Below are 20,933 nucleotides of genomic sequence, written 5' to 3'. Positions count from 1 at the left end.
TTCACAACAGGAAAACTTTACTGAAGTCAGAAAGGGGACATTCTGGCGGCCAGAGAGGCCTACAGCCTCTCCAGCCCTGTCTTAGCAGTGCAGTTCCTCTGGACAGACTCAGAGGCTGTCTTGAAGAAAATTAAGCTAAAGGAGGACAAAGATAAAAACCAGCTCCATTGTACCCTTGCTAGCAGCAGCACAGTAGGGCACTAGATAGTCAAAAGCATCCAAATTTGAAGGCTTCCTTTTAACAGAGGTGCAACTCAATCTTTTTTCATCAGGCTTTTAGGAAGACTATTCAGAATTATGCTACTAAACCTAGATCTGCCCTTCTAGATCTCTGTTAGATTTCACGGATTTTAAAATTTTAATCTGCATTAATGTTTTGTAAATCACAGTTCCAATTAGCATAGAAAAGAATATTCTAAAAGAAAAATGGGTTTACTTTTATATGAAAGTGTATGCATGTTTATACTGCTTTTTACTTTACTGCAATTTTTCAGTGTTTGCTTTTAGCCTTACTGGAAGTCAATAGAATAGAGACATATTATTAAATAAAATAGTCAAATGTAACTACTCACATATATCAGAGGCCATTTTTCATGATCATGATAGTGTTATACCAGCCTGGTAATAAGACTACATGAGCATGTTCACAATCATAATTGATGTGGCTACAGATTTATTCCTTTGGAAGCAAAGCCACAACCAGTGAAGAAGAAAAAATGCTACCAATGCCATTTACTTGATACTGCTGGCATCTGGTCATTGCACATGACACCACCTTGGGCAATGTCTCCAGCACCACAGCCCATGTCAGAAGTATTTCATGAACTGAAGAAGCAAAACTGTTAATGTCTCACTGAATCAGGCCAGAAATCCATTTAGTCAAGCACTGTTTCTAGATGAACTAGACGCTTCTGGAAACATACAAACAGTGTTTGAAAGGTTATGCTTTTCTCCCATTTGCATATAGTTTGCTTACCCATTTGCACTTACATATATACCAATATATAAACACTAAAAAAGAGTACCTAGGAATACAGGCATTCTCTGGGTTTTGGTTTAATGAAGACAGACAGAAAATGGGAGGGGAGGGGATTATACATTGGGTGAAAGAAAAAGTTTAAAGTCACATGAACTTGATGAAACAGTAACCTAATCTTTGACTGAAATAACATAAAGCATCCATACTGTGTCTATTTCAGAGGTAATCTAAGAGTAGATGGCTGGCTTTTGGCAAGAAGAGTCAACACTAGTTTTAGAAGCTAGAAGCATGCAGACAGCTATAATCAGAGGAATTGATTTGAGCAAAACAGACTCAGCAAAAGGTTTCTGGGATTATTGGTACCATAATATAGAGCCATTACAACAATAAATCCACACTGCACTCATTATCAATATTACCTTCTTCCTTCCCTGTTAACAGGAAACAGCTTTTGTCAATATTTAACAATATCTCTTCCAGGCAAAGGCAACTTACTGCTTTGAAGGGCTGGGGGGATCCAGACATAAAATGGTGAAGCAGATAAATTGCGGCATTCTTATTACAAAGGTGATGCTTCCTCCCTGTCCCCACCCCCACCCTTCCAGACTGAAGGCACAAGCAGTGCAACTTGAACTAGCAGGCCACAGTAGAACACACAAAGTGTGTGATGAAAGCGTAAGCCAGCCAAGACTAGTTTTCCATGAAATTATAAGGTGTGTCTTCATCAGATTGGAAGGCAACACACTGAGTCAGGATTTATAGCTTTTGGCCAACGGCTACAAGAGTTTGCTTTAAAAATACATATATCAAAAGAGAACAGGAAAGTTTGTATTTGTGCTGCTTTTCTACATAATCAGCTTGCATTATTGGTATTTTTATGATTATTCTCAGGTTTCCTCTGTCACACTCTAGCATCATAAAAAGAATAGGTGGGGGAAGCTATGCAGGTTCAGAAGTAGGACTATGTAGATCACAGAAGATAAATGAAATGCAGGCATGCTGCGTTCTCTGTGATTCCTACTGATTTAAATGGGATGAACTGAAAGTCTGCATTCAGCAACCCACCAAACTCAAGAGGATTGGAGGCATCCTATGCAGTTAAGAGTATGATGGATGTGAAGGTCACCTCTGTACTTTTCTGCAAAGCAGCTAGATAGTAGGATATTGGAGGGGGAGGAAAGGGAGTTGAGGTGCTCTCGAGATATGCCACATTTGGCAGCACCAGTCTCCTCCACTCCCTTCTCTGAGACTGCAAGGGGAAGAGGGCTCTCCAAGGTCAGAGCTGTTTTCCAACCTCGAAGCTGGGTCTCCAAAAAAATGCTAAGGCTCTCAGGACTTTATCTAGTGGCCATAAGATTGCTCTGCTTATTAGATTAATATGGAAATATTAATGCTACAAAATGATGGTTGTTTCAACAGTTATATGTGTACACCAACTTTCTTCAGCTTGGTGCCATCCAGATATAGCAGACTACAACTATCAATATCCTGCAGCCAACATCACACTGGGGAAGGCTGATACATAGATTAATTCTCTGGCTTCTGTAGTTTAATCATATTGGCCTTCTAAGTGGAGTATACCTTCCAGTCCTTTAAAGGACATATACCTCCACCAGGAGGACCAGACTGACCAAGTGGGAAGAGGAGGTGAAAGGTTCCCCCACTAGAATTCCCTGGTGAGAAAAAAATGCTGCTACCCCAGCAGGGTGGATGAGGTACTGGGGAAGGAACCTCAGCCAGTCCAATGGAAGCATCACTGCTGATAAGGCCTCTGACAGAACTGCTAGGGGGCGCCAACTCTGCTACCATCTTCATGATGATGCTGACAAGAGTAACAAGAACAATTAAAAAGAAGCCATTTCACACCAGTCAAACCTACTTTCTCAAGTTGTTAATCTGAGAAATGTCCTGCAGGATCTGGCCAAAGGTCTGTCTAGTCCGTGAGGAGCCTACAAGCACTTGTGCTCCCCAGCAGCTGGCATTCAGGGGCTTACTGCTTCTGATACTAGCAGCAATATTTAGCCATTGCGACTAGCAGTCATTGATAACCTTCTCTACCCAAGCAGACAACAGAGCATTCCAAACAGCCATTAGCAGGACTTCCTCCACAGGGACATCTACCTGCTGCCTCCCCAGTTTCATTTTTTAGGCCCTGGGCAAAGTCAAAGGCTTTTAATTTTTGGACACAAATGGATTACAATTTTCATTTCATTGCCTGATATCTTTTTTTCCTCTGATGGTCCAAACATTTGAATTTGTGCCTGCCCTTCTATTTGTAATGTTTTAGGTGGGTGGCTGCTGTGTATTTTTGAATTTACCTTAAAGTGAGTCCTGCAACATGATATTGTAGTGCTGTCCCCTGTCTCAAAAGAGGCTTTGTTTAGCATTCTTGCAGGCCATTACCTCCAAACAGGACATTCCGCTACAACCATGCACAGTCCTTGTTGGGCTGGTTTTATTAATTTCTTGAGATGATGATGTCATTATTAGGATTTCTCTATTGCTGCTAATCTCAGAGAATGCTGACATTTCTATTTTTCCTCAGTGACCCTATTTTTGATAGAGTGTTAAATTAACACTTAACAGCTAAGTTAATTATTACTGGACATAATTATTTTACTTGCATTTCATTATACTTTATTTCTTATTATGAATGGTCATGACACCATTTCATTTAAAAACAAACAACTAACAAAGCAACAACAATTAAAGAGTATTCAGAAACAACCAGCTTTTGCAATGGGATGTACAAGCTGGCAAATAAGCAATTTTCCTTTCTGTTAATGAGGTTCAAGCTAGATTAATCATCCTCATGTCACCGTCTCTGCATGCCATATTTATAGGCAGAATACTCATTTCCAGCCAAACATACATTCAGATGGAGCGTTCTTACAAAGCTATGTTCTTATGCAGTAACAGTAAGCCATTTTCTTCCAGAAGTCTGGAGATTCCTAAACAGTGCAAGAACAGGGGAAAGCAAAACTCAATGGGCTGGCAGTATGTGCTGACTCCAGGTCTTCAATTCCTTAAAGTAAAGGTAAAGTTTCCCCATGACATTAAAGTCCAGTCATGTCTGCCTCTTGGGGAGGTGCTCATCTCCGTTTCCTAGCCAAGGGAGCGAGCATTTGTCCACAGACAGTTTCCGTGGTCATGTGGCCGGCATGACTGAACACCGAAGTGCACGGAACATTGTTACATTCCCACCAAAGTGGTACCTTTTTATCTACTTGCATTTGTATGCTTTCGAACTGCAAGGTTGGCAGAAACTGGGACAGAGTACGGGAGCTCACACCATCTGTGGATTCAAACTGTCGACCTTTCAATCAACCAGCCCAGCGGCACAGTGGTTTAATCCACTGGGCCACCGCATCCTTTTGGCCATTCCTTTTTCTGATCAATGCAACCCTTGCTTGCCTGTCAACAAACACAGGGTGAGTGAACAAACGGGCAACCTGCTTCTCTTGTTTATCACCACTGTAGTCTGGGCCAAAGCAGGAGAACATGCAAGTCGCAATGGTGAACAGCAGGAAAGTCCATGAAACTCTTGTTAGTGAGCCCTTTCTGGAGTGTGGACTCTGGGCAACCCTACCTACCTTTGCAAGCCACAATAGTAGCCTACAAGGTAGTTCCTGGTCTACCTGACAGCGAAGCAGGTTTAGCAGAGTGGAAAGAAGATTCAGCCATCCAGCCATCACTGGCTTAGCCATTTTGGTATCACAGAAGCTCATCAGCTAAATAGCAAGAAAAAATGAAAGAACTGAACTAAACCACCCAGGAGGATTTATCTAGCCATGGGCTTTAGAATGGATGCAGGAGCCATGGATCAGTGGGGTGTTTTGGAATCACTGGATAGCACAGGTAATATCTGTTACTTATGTGACTGAGAAATAACTCACATGACCTTTTGATGCCAAGCAACTAGTGACTGGCCTTATTAATACCCAAAATGTGTCTAATGAGGGTTGTAAGGTTATTTGTTATGTCCTATTATGTCAGTTGCTTCTTCTAGATTACACTCACATAAGTGCACCAAGGAATCTCTTTAAAATTTATATTGTTAATTTATATTGTTTTATTGAATTCCATTTATTTATGGTTTGTGAGCCGCCCCGAGGCTTCGGCGAATGGGGCGGCATAGAAGTCCCCTAAATAAATAAATAAAATAATATACTGGTGCACTTCCTCAATGCACGATATACCCTGTAGTATCACAATCAGAATTAGATGATGGAGTAATTCTGAGTCCATAAGCACTTCCAAAAGCATTCTAGGAACCATGAGAGGTGTTTTAGTTTCAACAGAAATATCACAAATACATTCAGTGGGCTACACAAATTAATTTGTTGGCACCCCATGAACTTTCAGCACAACAGCAAAGGAGGTCGAACACACTTTGGGGCAGGGGCGGCAGACAGCAGCTGAAGTTTTTACAAGATCCAATCAACCTATATATGGTTTTTTTAACTACCAGTGGAAGCCAAAAGACCTCAGAGATAGGAAGCAAGTGAATAATTAATAAAGCAGCCTTTCATTTATCTAGTAAAAGACTGACCCATAAATAGGAAAAATGAAAACAGATTATGTAACCTCCTGGGTACAGTTACATTTGCAATATGAAGATTAAACATTCGTACTGTATTGCTATCTACAAAAGGTAAAAAGAAAAAAGATCCAAAGAATTTAAGTGAACAGAAAAGTATAACCTATTAGCAGGCAATTCCAGAAGCTTTTTGATTAAGGTGTACACCATGTAGTCACTGTCAGTCTAGTACAATGGTTTTGAAAAAAATAATAGCAGATGTTATTTTTGGGCCATAAACACATTTGGCAATTCAAGAAGGAAGTCTGTGGACCACCACAAGATGGCTGCCACGGAAGTTTCCTGAAAAAGTCAGTACAAGGCAGAAAATGCTAAACAACTCATTTGAACCTACAGCTTACTGGCTGCCAGTAAGAAAATGAGTTTTAATTTTGGGCAATTTGGTGGCACGAAGACTCTGGAAGTAATTAGTACTCATGGGCATCGTGTCGCCTACCCCTTACTTTACACACTGATAGAATTCTTTGCACAGGCCTAGCATCAAGATTCTCTGGTAGTTGCTGAAGTGCAAAGCCTCAGTATCTAGCTATCTGCCTTTGGCCTCCAGTGCAGGACAATGGAAACCTTTCGGCTCTTAGACCCCTGAAAGACAAGCTGGTGCTTAACTGTCACCAACAGCACACTCCAGCAGCTACATATTACAGTTAGGGTGTGCTTGCACAAACTGTTAAATCAGGGCAATTTGTCCACTGTTACTGTTCTTTTCAATGAAGAATCTCTGTTGAGCATAACAACATGCAGAGAATACTACTGCATTAGACCAAAAAACTACCATGTCAAGTATTCTGTGCTCACAGTGACCAACCAGGTGCCTATGGGTAGCCTACAAGCAAAAAGTGAACTTAACAGCACCCTCCTAATGAGGTTCACTAGCTACTGGGGCACACAGACACACTGATGTACTGCAAGTAATAGAGAACCATCATGACTAGTAACCAGGTTGACTTATCCTCCATGGATTTGTCTATTAGCTATTAAACACATCAGCACAACTAGAAGAAAATAAGGTATTACCAAGTTTCTGAGTTTCTCCAGATTTTCTGCAACAAAGCTTGAAAACCATTGGCCTAGCTGAAAATTACCAAAATAATCTTCACAGGCCAGCCACTCTACATGTGTTTTTCCATATAGATTGGACACAGGACATGATCTAGATTTGATTAATAAAATGATTAGAAAATGCTTCCAGGACATGATATAAAAGTACATGATGCAACAAACTTGCTGAAGTAACTATGGGTTTTGTCAGTGCCTGGGTGGAAGATCACTTGGAAAGCTCACCTACACTACATCTTAAATACCAGAGAAGGGAAGGGAAGGGATATCAAACAGAGGTGGGGAACATGTGGTCTCCAGATTTTGGTGGACTGAAACTCCTATCAGTCATAGCTAGCATGGCAATGATGAGAAATTTTGGGAGGGACAGTCAAACCGAATCTAGGGGGTCACAAATTACCCTCCCTTGATTTACAATTCTTATTACTAAATCAAACAATGGCATTTGGTTATGGTTTGCCATAAATGTGAATCACAGATGCCACATTAATCAATGTCATCGCCAGCCTCCTTCTAGCATTACTTTAGCAACCAAGTATTATCACAGGCCTTTCTGCCTTGCACCTCAAAACCCAAGACCTAAAAAGACCAATCATTTGGAAGTTGTTATTAACTCACTCTACCTTACCACATATCCCAAGATGGGCACAGAAGAGGGCCAGTAAGATTTTTTCAGGAGCCACAAGACTGTACCTAATTTGCATCAAATTTATTGATAGATTTCCTTATTATTTACGTACACCTGATTCTTTTCAAATGGTACCTTTATGCTATGTTCAAATTAAACTTTACATCAACATTTTCAATGCAACTGTATCCGAGGTTTTAACTTCAACTCAAAACAATAAGTAATAATCATTCTTTGAACATGGCTCCTCTGCTTTAAGTGTATCACCTTCTGCCACAACAAAGTTAGAAGCCTGAGATTTTTTTTTTCCTGCAGCTTTTAGGAAACAGATGCCAGTGGAATCCAAGATGACGGGTGCCAAGGAATACACTCCAGCCTGTCAATTATCTATTAGTCTCTTTGCAAGGGAAAGTTGGAGGAGGGGCACTCTCCAGCCAGTGAAGCTTTCCTTGTTTACCAGCAACATATGCAGGGAATTGACTTTTACCTGTTTGCTGAACGCAAGACAGCCCCCTGAAGAAAACCGCTTTCCATTGGCTATTTATAGGCAGCACAGAAAAAGGGATGACATCTGGCTGCAGTTTCCCTTTCCTCTGCAACCTGCCTTGCTTCCCACCACCCGCCCAGAGATCCTATCTCCCTGCAAGAAAATTACCCCCAGCTGCTGCTGCTGCAGCCAAATTGTATTAGTGCAGGAGGGAAACTTACCTCTGTGAACATGTCTTACTGCCTTCCTACATGGCAGGAGAGGTTTCCTGTTTTCATACATTCCCTTGTCAGCTGTAATCAGTGTCAATAAGGTTAGCGTCTTTTGTGCTGGCGGCTGGAGCGGCAGCCCTGACAGGAAAGAACTTTTTAATCTCTTCCCTCACACTGAGCCATGCGAAGCCAGAGAGCGCTCCCAGGCATAACTCCCCTGGCTCTGCTCCTAAAAAAACGCTCCCTCAAGTGCATGGTTGCTAAGCAATATTTGCCGTAGCATGTGCCCCCCCCTACACACACACATGCACGCTCTCTGTCTCGCTACCACTCCTTGTATGCTTGGAATTGGCAACATCTGTCCCTCGGCAGTTTTGACTTGTGCAAAGGACCGTGTGGAGAGTTGTTCAAAACCAGAAGAAACCACGCACCGTGAAAAAGGTTTCGTCTCTCCTCCTTCGATGAGTGGTTTTGCTAATATTTTAATTTCAGTTTTCTGAAGTACTCGCAATGATTGAAAAAAGGAGCTGCATCTGTACCTAGAGGGAGGGCAAGGAGGGAAAGCAAGCACTGTAGTCCAGTGGGAATCAGCTACAAAAGCATGTACAGCGAAGTCATTTCCTCCATACCTCTTGTTTATGTATTTATATATTTGGGACCTACACTGTTTTGACTTGGTTTTGTTTATTTGATGGTTATTTTCCCAATCTCATTTCCCACTTTATACAATTCCAAATAAATAATTAGCTAGACAGATGCATATATGACTAGTTACAAAAGCTATAATAGTAATATCCTTAACAGGCAGTCTAAAAATAATTTTAAATTGCATACTAGTCTTCATTTATCGTTTTGAACTCCAAGGTTTTTCTTAACTGACAATTTTAACTGACAGCTGTTTCTTATAAATAAAAAGTGTTATGACAATGTGCATACATCCTTGTGCACACAATATATGCATATGCATACACACACACGGGTATCTTTTAACAGTACAATACTGAAGATAGTAATATCAAGATATTCATATATCACTATATATCTCCTATTATCTTATCACAAAATCAAAACACAAAACAACAGAGAGAAGAAAGCAGTTCAGGTAACGTATCATTTTATGTTACTAATGTAACATACTAATATAATTTTATAACTGAAAAAAGTAGATTTGAATGTTTTCTTTTAATTCTACAGCTGTTTAAAGAGAAGGGAAGAACCTTCCACCTGTACTGATGCTTGAAATCCTCTCTAACTGAAAAATAAAAGATTTGTAGAAAAAGTTTCATCTGTAGTAAAAAAGGCACTTTTACTAGGTGACAATCTGAGCTCTGGCATCACCATCCCCCAATTGCTTTACAAATTGGTCCTGCAGTAAAATTAGCTGCTCACCAGATTTCTAGAATTTGAAAGAGTGCGTATATACATGCCAGTGTATACATGACGGGCTGCAATTTTGCTTTCTGAACAAAATGAAGCAAGGCCAACTGAAAGTAGATTGAAAAGATAAAAGGGTGCTTTGCATGTATGTTTATGGGCTGGATTTGACTCGTACATGCCCAGGGATGTTGTTAATGAGCAGGTGTAAGGGTTCACCACAAGTGGCCCTTCTTGGGTTGAATAGCACACTGCTTAGCTCCCACCACTTGCAGCAGTACCAGTCACGTGCTTGCTCACCCATGGACCAAGGTCCAGCTAGTCCAGCTTTCTGTACACACAGTAGAGAACCAAATGCCCAAAAATCCAAAAGCAGGACACGAGTGCAACCGTGCCCATCTGCCCATGTTCCCCAGCAACTGGTGGCATAAAGCCACCAGGACTAGTGACCACTAATACTCTTCTCCACGAATTTGTCCTATTGCATTTTAAAGCCATCCAAATTGGTAGCCATCACTACATCCTGTGACAGTGAATTCCACAGGTTAAATATGCATCGTGTCCCAGATCAGCACCAATCTATGTCATGGGTTCAGCCTACGTTACAGTTATAGTGTTAGGAGAGAGGGACCGTGCTGGGTTGCTGTGATGTGTGAAATGAGCTGCTAGTTCATATTATGTGTCAAGGATAAAAAGCAATGCCTCATATTTTTTTGGCCAGAAGAGTACCAACATGAAATAACATTTATTCACAGTTTAAGTAGTTCTCAATATGGTAGAACACAATGGCTTCTATCCAGTGCCAAGTGAAGACCATTTGCGTCTTCCATGAAATTAAATGTGTTTGTCTTTGTGCTGATCTGAGGTTTGTAGAATATTGTAAAACCTGGCTCCAAGTCATATATTTGAAATGGTTAAATCATTTTAACCATTCAAGAGCTGACATCACACACATGCAACATTTATAAAGCAAGTTCTGCACAGCCTTCAAGCCAAACACTTTCTAGTTTAAGGGTGCCCTAAAATGTGTGCAACCCTATGTTCTCTTTGTGACCCACCTGATTATGCAGTAAGAACGAAAATTATAGTGTGGGCCCCACTATCAAATCACTGTGACACACACCTCCATGTGCCACCAACAGTCACAGTACCTTCCTCAGGTGGTGGGCACACACCATGGGACTCACCTTTTGTTACGTATATTACAAAATGGTAAAGTAGCAATGAGTCAAATTAGCAGTTACCAATAAATCCAGTGCACTGCAGAAGTTATAGTGATGGACTTCAGTTTGGGAGCTGTGGGTTCTAGTCCCCACTCTGCCATAAAGCTCTCTAGATGATTTTGGGCCAGTCATTCAACTTAATGTATCTCACAGGACTGGGAAGATAAAATGGCAAGAAAGAGGACTATGTAAGCTACCTTGGACTCCTAGGAAGAGCGAAAAAAAGAGGTGATATAAATTTAATAATACATAGATAAATAAACTGGAGCTCGTACTAAACTTTTTTTATTAAATGCGTATGATTATAATGGAATTAATTTCAATAAATCATGTAATTACAATAATTCTAAGTGCCACCTGCAGCAAAACATTGCAGTACAGACTGCTTCTATTCAGGTGCAGCCAGTTGGCCATGCACTGTTCCAAGATAATCCATTCCATTCTCCACATGGCCATCTCTCAGCGTTCACTATGCTGTTGGCACAGGGTGGGAGATTTACTTCTTAGAATTTCCCCCCTATTTTGGGTGTGGTGGGGTATAGTTTTGCAAACCATACATTCTTGGTGGACCTGTTCTAGCTGCAGTCTTGTCAGTTCTCAGCAACTGGATTTGCTATTAATGCTTATTATGAATGATTTGGTTAATAATATAATTTGTTTATTATTATTTAGTATAATCACATTCCACCTTTCTTCCAAGTCATTCAAGCCAGCTTATATACTTTTCTTGTTTTTGCTTTTTTTCAAATACTAACCCTGTGTTGGAGTTTAGCAGCTGGTTTGAAGTCACCCAGAGAACTTTCAGAGAGATGTGGGGATCCAAACCTTCCAGGTCCTAGTCTGATGCTTTAAATCAGATCATTACAGTGATATCCCAGGCCAATCAGCAAACATCTGATAACAGGCTTTGATCAGAGAAAGCATTATTTGGAAGTATTGCTGACTTCTTCTCCCAGAAGCATCGGGATCAAGCACAAGAACTCTAGCACCAGAGCAACACTGACTGTCAGTGTTGTGTTAGGGTGGCAACTCTGGATAAAATGCCAACTCCATAACAGTGAAATGCAATACACTGTCCAGCCATGAGTCAATTGATAGGCTAGCGTATGGAGAAGAATGGGGGCACTGACAAGACGTGAAGACGCCAGAAGACTCACAGTCTGTGTGAACCACTGGATGCCTAAATAATTGGCACTTACATAGGCAAATTATCCAATTATGTTGGATGCAATCCTGCACTACTCAGCCACTGTGAACAGTTCAGACTACATCCAGAGGAGGCTGGCCTTTGCTTCTATCTGTTCTGTTACTTATTTTATGTGGGGCTTTTTTGGACCAAGGCCCTCAAAGCAGCATTATAACTTATGACACAAGAAGTATAATAAAATTATGGAGTAAGCAAACCTTGGGCCAAAAGCCTTTCTTTCCTAGTTTTCAGAAAATGCAATAAAAAAATTCAGTCAGACAACCTGGGTCACAAAGCATGTAAACCACACGACTATATCCTTGCCTCTCCCATATGAGCCTAGTGCAGTGCTGCTGTTGCTGCTCTCTTATGTCTTAGTCCCTCAACTCGAAGCTTCCTGCATCCTGCAGTGCTAATTCCTGTTTCTGGCCAGGCTGGCCCACACACTGGCAGACTGATGAGGAGCAGACTGCTGAAGAAAGGGTACTGAAGAAAGAAAGCCCTGTGCTGTGAGGGAATATACTATCTGGATGTCTCAGCAAGAGCTGCGCACCATGCTGACACGGAGCAGGAGCAGAGGGCTACACTGGAGCTGCCCCACCTCCCGCTTCCCATGCATGCATCCAGCAGGACTCCATCCCTTGTCATTAAAGAAAAACCACATATTGTTAGCAATACTCAAGCATCAGGTACCACTTGGCCTTTGCGTGGAGGGGCATTTAAAAATTCTCTCAATTATCCTCATTCAAGTGTACATTCTCCCTCCCTCCCTCCCTCCCCCCCCCCCCTTCCTACAGATTTCTCATAAGCCTTTTTTTCCTTGGAACAACCCTTAAGGATAGGTTTATAGAAAAGGGTAGAAGTTAAAAGCAGACTGGAACAGCTGAATGTCTGGGGTCAGTGACGCTCCAGAACGGGATGCTGTTGTTGTTCGAGGCATTGTTCTAAATTCATTAACATGCATACCATTACCACCACCTCTCACTGGTTCCATTGTTCACACCATCCATGCCTTGTTGGAAGCATTTGCTGTTGTCTGCTCCTAAGTTATAGCTCAAGTTTTTTCCCTGCTGGTTCTTGCTGTTCTTTCTTCTTTCATGTCAGTGCAAATTCCACTGATGCATGGCATGATACACCAGCTTCTCATTAAGAGTTTTAACCTCCTCTCTTCATTAAACTATGTCCCATAAAATAAATGCAAGTAAAAATAACTTTTAAAAAACACCCTGTTCTTGAATATCCAGGGTTGCCAAAAGTTCTTCAATTAAAGGAACACCTTTATTCAAGATTACCATGCTACAGAAAAAGGCATCCTGCATCTCAGAACATTTGATCACCAACAGCGTTCTGGAAAACAAAGAAAAGATCAAAAACATCCCCCACCCTCTTTCAAACTTTTATCTGGGCTATAGTTACTCTCACATGCTCACAGCATAACCACATGGTTATCTCTGTAACCAGGACACACCCCTTACTTTTGTGCTGCAGGAAGGGACTACAAAAACAGTCCAAACACTAAATTAAGTATTAGAGATGGGTAACTAAGTTTGGGTTTTTTATCCCATATTCAACCTTTTTAATCTCAACTTCTTTTGTAACATAAAGAAGTATGCCAATTTTGGTAAATTCTGATCGAAAACAAACAAAACTCTCAACAATCTGCACCAGTTAAATACAATAGATGCACATATTCTCAGCTTGGAGAGGACCATGATGCATCTGCCTGCCATGAAGCTGTTAAAAACCAGTGGCCTGTAAGAAAATACAGAGCTGGCAGTCCCTAACATGGTTGAATGCACAGGGGAGATTCAAACCCAGTCTTCTAAGAGTTTAAGTACGCCAGAGTCCTGACCATGGATGAATGAACCTTTCAGTTTTGGTTTCTCCCATGTTTCATTTTTTCACTTCAAGGTTCTTCTCTGTTCTGAATATGGAAAACTTTGTACATTTTGTAAATCTGTATCAAAATTGGAAGAAATCTGTATCACACTGAAAGAAAAACTCACTCATCTCAAATATACCAACACTGAGCTAAAGCCTTTTTCCCATGCAAAATGAAAAAAATGGGAAGTGTTGGATTTCTCCTAACAAGCATTTTAAGCATAGATTATGTATTGAATTTATACAATCCACTGAACTACATTACTTGCCTTCAATTAGGTTATTTACTTTCCATCTCATGTAGAAAAAAACTACTACTTTTGCACATCAATTACCAGTTTTCAGCTGAAAATTCTGTACATTAGTGCGCTGGATTTTGAGCTGGCTCTATGTGGACAATATTAGTCCCACCTGGGCTAATAATGAAAATGAACGGGATTTAAGTTAGATTAACATTGTCTATTTTATTTATTAGTTTGTTTAGAAAATTTGTAGGCCATCCATCACTGTCGTCTCTGGATGGCTTACAACATTATTTCGATCCTCCACAAAATAAGTTAACTGTTCCACACTGCACATAAAACTAATCTATTTAAAATAAATTAAACAAATCTAACACAATTAAAATTACTATATGTTAAAATATTGGTCAAATAAAAAGGTCTTGACCTGGCACCGAAGAGCATGTAACGATGGCGCCAGGCGTACCTCTCCAGGGATACACATCACATTTTCAAGTAGGCCATCTTATTCAAATCTCCTTGAAAGTCAGATGCAAATCCATTGATTTCACATTTCCCAACATATAGTATGCTATCATGCTTCACATCAAAATGCTCATGGTGACCTTGAGACGGGAAATGAAGTCAGGGAGGCCTCCAGTAAAGGCAGTATTGTAATAATGGGCGACTTCAACTACCTGCACATTGATTGGATTAAAATACGCTCCAGTTCTGAGAGAGAGGTTACATTTCTCAATGTCCTAAATGACTGTGTCTTGGAGCAATAAGTTGTAGAACCAACCAGAGGATTTGGTTTGGTGTGGAGTTGATCAGGACATAGTATAAGATGTAAATTTTGTTGAGCCATTAGGTAACACTGATCCTGATGGCATCAGATTTAATATACATTTAGGTGGGAGACTGCCTAAGAGATCAAACACATTTGCATTTTCCTTCAAAAGAAGAAATTTCCCAAGACTATGGGAACTAGTTAAACAGAAGCTAAGAAAGGAAAGCAAGAAGATAAATTTGTTTCATAACACATGGGGATTACTCAAAAATAATTATAGTAGAAGCACAGAAAATATGTATATCACAAGTGAGGAAAGGCAGGACAAAGTCCTGGAAACCAGCACTTTGGTGAACAAATAGAGTCAAAAAAGCCATTAGGGAGAAAAAAAGCTTCCTTCAAGAGATGGCAGTCTTGCCCAAATGAAGAGAATTAGAAAGACTGCAAGATTGCACAAGCGAGATATAAGGAGATAATCAAAAAGCAGTTTGAGGAGCATATAACAAATAACATCAAGGCCAGTATAAATTAGATATTAAATATATCTAATATATGTAAATATATCAAAAGTAGGAAAGCAGTTGGACCATTGGACAATAATGTAAATAAAGGATCACTAAGGAGAGATTATTGCAGAGAAGCTGAATTAATTATTTTTTTCAGTCTTCACAACAGAGAATGCAGAGCATGTACCTGTCCCTGAGCTTATGTTTTCTGGAAGAGAGTCTGAGGAATTAAGGCAGACAGTAGTTACCAAGGCAGGCATTCCTAACCTTACTGATAATCAGAACGCCAGCAAACCTAGCATCCATCCTAGAGTCGTTAAATAATTGAAACATGCAATTACTGACCAACTTCACAAAATATTTACAATTTCCCTAAAAATTGCCCTTGTACCAGAGAAGCAAAAAACAGCCAATGTAACACCTATTTGTAAAAAGTGATCTAGGGGGAATCTAGGAAATTACAGGCTAGTTAGCCTAACATCTGTTCTCAACAAACTGTTTGAAAACATTATTAAAAGATAGAATCAGTAAGCACATAGAGGGACAAGCCCTGCTGAAAAAATCAGCATGGCTTCCACCAGGGGAGGTCATGTCTCACTAACTTACTAGAGTTCTTTAAGAGTGTCCATAAGCACATAGACAGGGGTGATCCAGGAGACATGACTTCCTTGGACTTCCAAATAGCTTTTGATAAAGTTCTTTACCAAAGCCTCCTGAGCAAACTAAGCAGTCATGGAGTAAAAGGGGATCCTCTTATGGTTCACTAACTGGTCAAGGACAGAAGACGGAAATAAATGGCAATTTCTTCCAGTGGAGTAGCATAGGGTTCTGTATTAGGACCAATTCTTTTCTACCTATCCATCAAAGATCTTGAATTAGGAGTAATTACTGAAGCAGCCAAGATTGCAAATGACACAAAACTATTTAGAATGGACAAAACAATAAGGGATTGTGAAGAACTCCAAAGGAATCTCACTAGGCTACGGGAATATGCATTGAAATGGCAAATGCAGTTCACTATCAGTTAAGTGTAAAGTAATGTACAATAGGTCAAAAAATCCTGATTACATGTGCATGCTTATGGGATCAGAACTAGCAGTGACAGAGTAGATGATCTGGCTGATCTTGGCTGATAGTGGACAACTTGATGAAAATGTGGGCCCAGTGCACAGCTGCTGTTAGCAAACTCCAGGCTAGACACAATTAGGAATAGAACAAAAAATAAACCTACCAAGATACTACTGCCCTTGCACAAATACTTAGTGTGACCACACTGGGGTACAGTGTTAAATTCTGGTCACCTCACTTGAATAAGCACATTACTGAATTGGAAAAAATACAGAAAAGGGCAATGAGAAGGATCAGGGTGCTCCTCTCCCCTATGAGAAACAGCAGCAAAAACTGGGCATGCTCAGATTAGAAAAGAGGCCAATAAGAGGAGATAGGATAGAAGTCTTCAGAATTATTCACAGAGGGGAACATTTTTATGGAGACTTTTCTCTCCCTCTCCCCCAGTACTCAAGCCCAGGGTCATCCTATGAAGTTGACTGAAGAAGTGCATTGCACAGACAGGAAAAAGTACTTCTTCATGCGACACAAAGTGAAATTATGGAACATACCAGCATGGGAAGTAGTGACAAACCTAAAAGACTTTAAAAAGGGACTGGACAGGTTCATGGAAGTAGAGACTATGCGAAGACTATGGCTTTGTGCGGCTTCCTTCACCAGAGGTGGCACGCCTGCATGCAGCTGATGTGGAGTCCAGGCTATTGAAGATCTTGCACCCATCCTGCTTGAGTGACCCCGTGAGCAGCTGGTTGCCACCGTGGGCACAGAATGATGGACTGGGTGGACCTCTGGACTGGTCTAGCACAGCTTTTCTGTGTTGGTGCATATCTTTTCTCTGAGATAATAAAATTCTGTCATATGAAAAGCATGTGGGTTGCATGAACAGAGCTTAAAAATTACAGGAATGCAGAAAGCTGTCCTAGTGTTGAGTCAGACCCTCAGTCTATTTCAACCAGTCCTGCCAACATTTTTTTTTATGTTTTCAGGCAGGAATATTTTTCAGCCCTACCTGGATATTTTTTTTTAAATCCAATTCAAAATGTTTAGAGCTGATTTTATGCACCCTGGCTTCAGTATGTTTACATGTTATTAGTTTATTTGACTGACAATTGAATGGGCACAACTTTGTTGCAGATGAGTGCTTTTAAATTCCAATGATTTGACTAGAGTGGTAAACACATACTTAAATGATCGGGCTATAATATTTTTAACTTTCTATTATATTAAGATTTTTGTTTGTGGCCTTTAAAAAAAGGAGGACCCAACAACAAAGACAGCTTATACATCACAGTCACCCCAGTTCTTCCTCCACACACTCAATAAAGTCCTGGGACTCAGTGAAGGATGGCATAGAAAAGCTTTCAATCAATCAATCAATCAATGGGAGGGGGAAATTGAAAGACCATATACTCCAGTAACAGAATGCTTTAGAATATGGGGCAGCATAATTTACATGGGCCTTTTCCTCCTCCTTGGTTATGTAAATCACTTTTATGTAAACATCAATTTACCCTGTTCACTATCAAATGCCACTCTTACTGAAACATGCAGCTACTGGCTTTAAAGACAGCCACTACAACAGGAAACTAATTACAAAGGCAGCCCTTTGGAAATATTACACAAGTTCATAAGCTTGTGCATAGCTGTATTCCCTGCAATATTGCCAAGGGCCAACTCTGGATAGAGGAAACAAGGCACAAACACTTAATAAAGCAGCATTACTCCTTGTTTGACCTTATTTCAAACTCTTGCTCCACCAAACATACACCAGAGACCTCTCCAGATGAACAGCTTTTCCCCCAACACTAATCTCTGTTAAAAGTCTCTCTTCCTACTAATCACACAGCTGTCTTTCAACATACATACTGGGTCCAAGTCCCAACTCTTCAGTTGGAAGTTTTCCATTCCAAAAAAGAGAATATTGGCATGGGAGCACACACATACACTCATGAAATAAGCATAAAATAAACCTAGGAAGCAACTGCAGAGGCGGGCTGTCATGGACAGGACATTTCAGAGGGTATTCATAGGATCTGTGTAAGCTGGAGACGACTGGAGAGCACATAACAACATCATGCATGTAGATTTCCTTCTGTCAGGCCCATGAGACCACTGCTCTTGGAAAGCACCTTCCAAACGCCTCATGTTCCTATGAACAGAAATAATGAAAATCCTTCCAATGCAGCGTCAAGGAGAGTGGTGATACCCCCAGCCTACAGACTCATCTCTCTCTCAGTTTGAACACTACTTTTTTCAAGTGTTCAAAAACTGCAAGCTCACAATGGCAAACTGGGCTATGCTAAGATGCCTTGGTGGAATCTCTAGTTTAGAATCATTGCAAGATGAACTGAGCATGTTTTCACATCTAAACATCAGGCTGCATGAGCAGGGACTGTGAGCTGCAGACCCATACATTACAAAAGAATGATCTATTTTAACCAAAGTTTACAGTAAGGAAAGTTCCACCATATGACTACTCAAGGCCAGAGACAACCAAATGTGCAACAGCAGAAAGGCTTTGTAACTTTAGTATTAGTGCAAAGTGAGTCATGGCATAGTTATCCACCATGGATTAATTGACTCTACAGCAAAGCCAATTCCTCTGTTAAAATACAAAGGCTTAAGTTGTCAGTATAGCACTGAGCAGAGGCCATCAACAATTAATTCACAGCTGCAGGTGACACACAGGCCTTGAACATCAATGAGCCAGTCATCACTGATGAAAGAAGCAATGCCAAGGGAAACCACTGGGGAGAAAGGTGGCATTTGGTTAGTGGCTTTTTGAGAACAGCATAAAGAAATCTCTCTATTGTTCTAAGGCCCAATAGCAATAAAACTCCCAACAGGACTGATTACCTTGTTAGTAACTGCAGGGAGGCCTTCCAAGTTTGAGGCAGCCAAGACTAGAAGATTCACAGAATCTGACCCTCTCCTTTGTGGCATTTCATCACCAAATGAATATGGTTGTGTTTTGGTTGGACTGAAGTTTGAATTCATCTGCCTTTCTGTTATTTTTTTTATTTTATTCCACAGTTTTATCTGCTCCTCCTCTGTTTGCTTCACTGTTTTATGGGTATGTTTCCAATATGATATGTTAGCTGACTTGGGTGGTTCAATTCTAAATAACAGAAACAACTGAATTTGGCTTAGCAAAACAGGTTTCTATCCTTTGGTTCTTGGCTCCTCTAATACCACATACTCAAAACTCCAGGGCTTTTATTTTGGATGCTTCAGGGGTACAGAACATCCTTCAATGCAATGGTGAAATTCCACTTCAGAAATTATTGCAAGGGCTGGATTCCAGTGATGGGCAAGGTTAAATGGAAAAAGAACAGGGCCGAAGGCAAAGGGGACATTAGGAAAATGCCAGCATATTTTAGCTTAAGGCTACTACTGCCAGTTACTAAGTCTCAGAAGTGGCATTCCAACCTTTTTAGAATGACAGGGGTGGAGGAATATCTTGCAAAATCTGGGAAAGGGATGATACCAAACGAGGTGGGCATGACCATGCAGGGATCCTTGAAGTATCAGATAGGACATGAGGCACTGTGAGCCTGGATTAATTAATGACAACAGCCCAAACATGGTATTCCAATAGACAAGACCAAAGATGGTATACCAAACAAAAGCACCCCAACACCACATACCAGACAAAAAGGCACAGTGCTACACCCCACCCCACAAGTACTCGTCAATTTATTAAGGAAAACAGGGTGTTCTTTGACTACTTTTGGACAAATACAACAGGGTGGTTGCATAGGCATTTCTGAGACTGCCAAGCAGAATCCAAGTAGGCTGCACCCACCTTCATTCTCTTCAAACCATTCCGACAGCATCTCCTGCATTCAAAGATCCCACAATGTGCCTTTCAAGAGGCATAAAAGAGACCAGTGGCAGCCATTCTCAGTCCTTTTAAATAAAGCACCTTTTCCTACTGGGAAGTGGGACTAGAATAATACAATACCAGTATTGGAAGGGGCTGAAAAGAGCTTTGAGTCTAACCTCTTGCTCAGCGCATGATTCCAAATTAAAGCATCCTAACAGATGGTTGTCCAGCTGCATCTTGAATGCCTCCAGCATGGAAGAGCCCACATCCTCCCCAGGTAACCAGTTCAATTGTAATATTGCTCTAACAGTCAGGAAGCTGTTGCTGATGTTCAGCTAGAACTGGCTTCCTGTAACTTGAACCCATTATTCCATGTCCTGTACTCTGGAATGATCAAAGAGAGATTGTAGCCCAAGGACTAGATTCCCTGGCAGAAAAGATGGACAGAGTTTCTGATCAGGAAGGTGGAAAGCTGCCTTTGACTGAGTCAGGTCACAACCTGATACTGTCATCACTGACTAGCAGTGGATCTTCAAAGTTCCAGGCAGGTATTTTTTTAGCTCTGCCTGGAGAGGAATGGGATGAAAACAGGGACTCTCTGAATACAAAGCAGATGCTCTACCATGGAGATATGGCCCCTCCCTGGAGGTCTGAAACTGGGAGGATCCCAGTTCCTGGCAGGAAATGATCAGGGACTTGAAGGACCTGCCGCTTTTGCATCCTCCTGCCTCAAGTGGAGATCCTGGTCCTTGGGGTGGGGTGGATGGCTGCCCAAAGGCTGCCCAGTTTTTACCTGCTCATCTGAATGCTCAAAATGTCTCAAGCCCTTTCTACTACCAGTGTGAGGGCAATCATTCAGCTCTAGCACCGAGTAGCAACTGATCCTCTGGTTACTG

General features: G+C 40.9%; 1 protein-coding gene across 3 annotated transcripts in view; it reads right to left on the bottom strand.

The window, feature by feature from the left end:
* The window catches only part of AFF1 (AF4/FMR2 family member 1), a 177,130-nt gene that overhangs the window by 76,004 nt on the left and 80,193 nt on the right, over nt 1–20,933 (bottom strand). The window lies entirely within an intron of this gene.

Source organism: Varanus komodoensis, unplaced genomic scaffold (genome assembly GCF_004798865.1).
Source record: "Varanus komodoensis strain SLA01 unplaced genomic scaffold, ASM479886v1 scaffold2, whole genome shotgun sequence".
Classification (NCBI taxonomy): Eukaryota; Metazoa; Chordata; class Lepidosauria; order Squamata; family Varanidae; genus Varanus; species Varanus komodoensis.
This window is presented reverse-complemented; position numbering and strand designations above follow the sequence as displayed.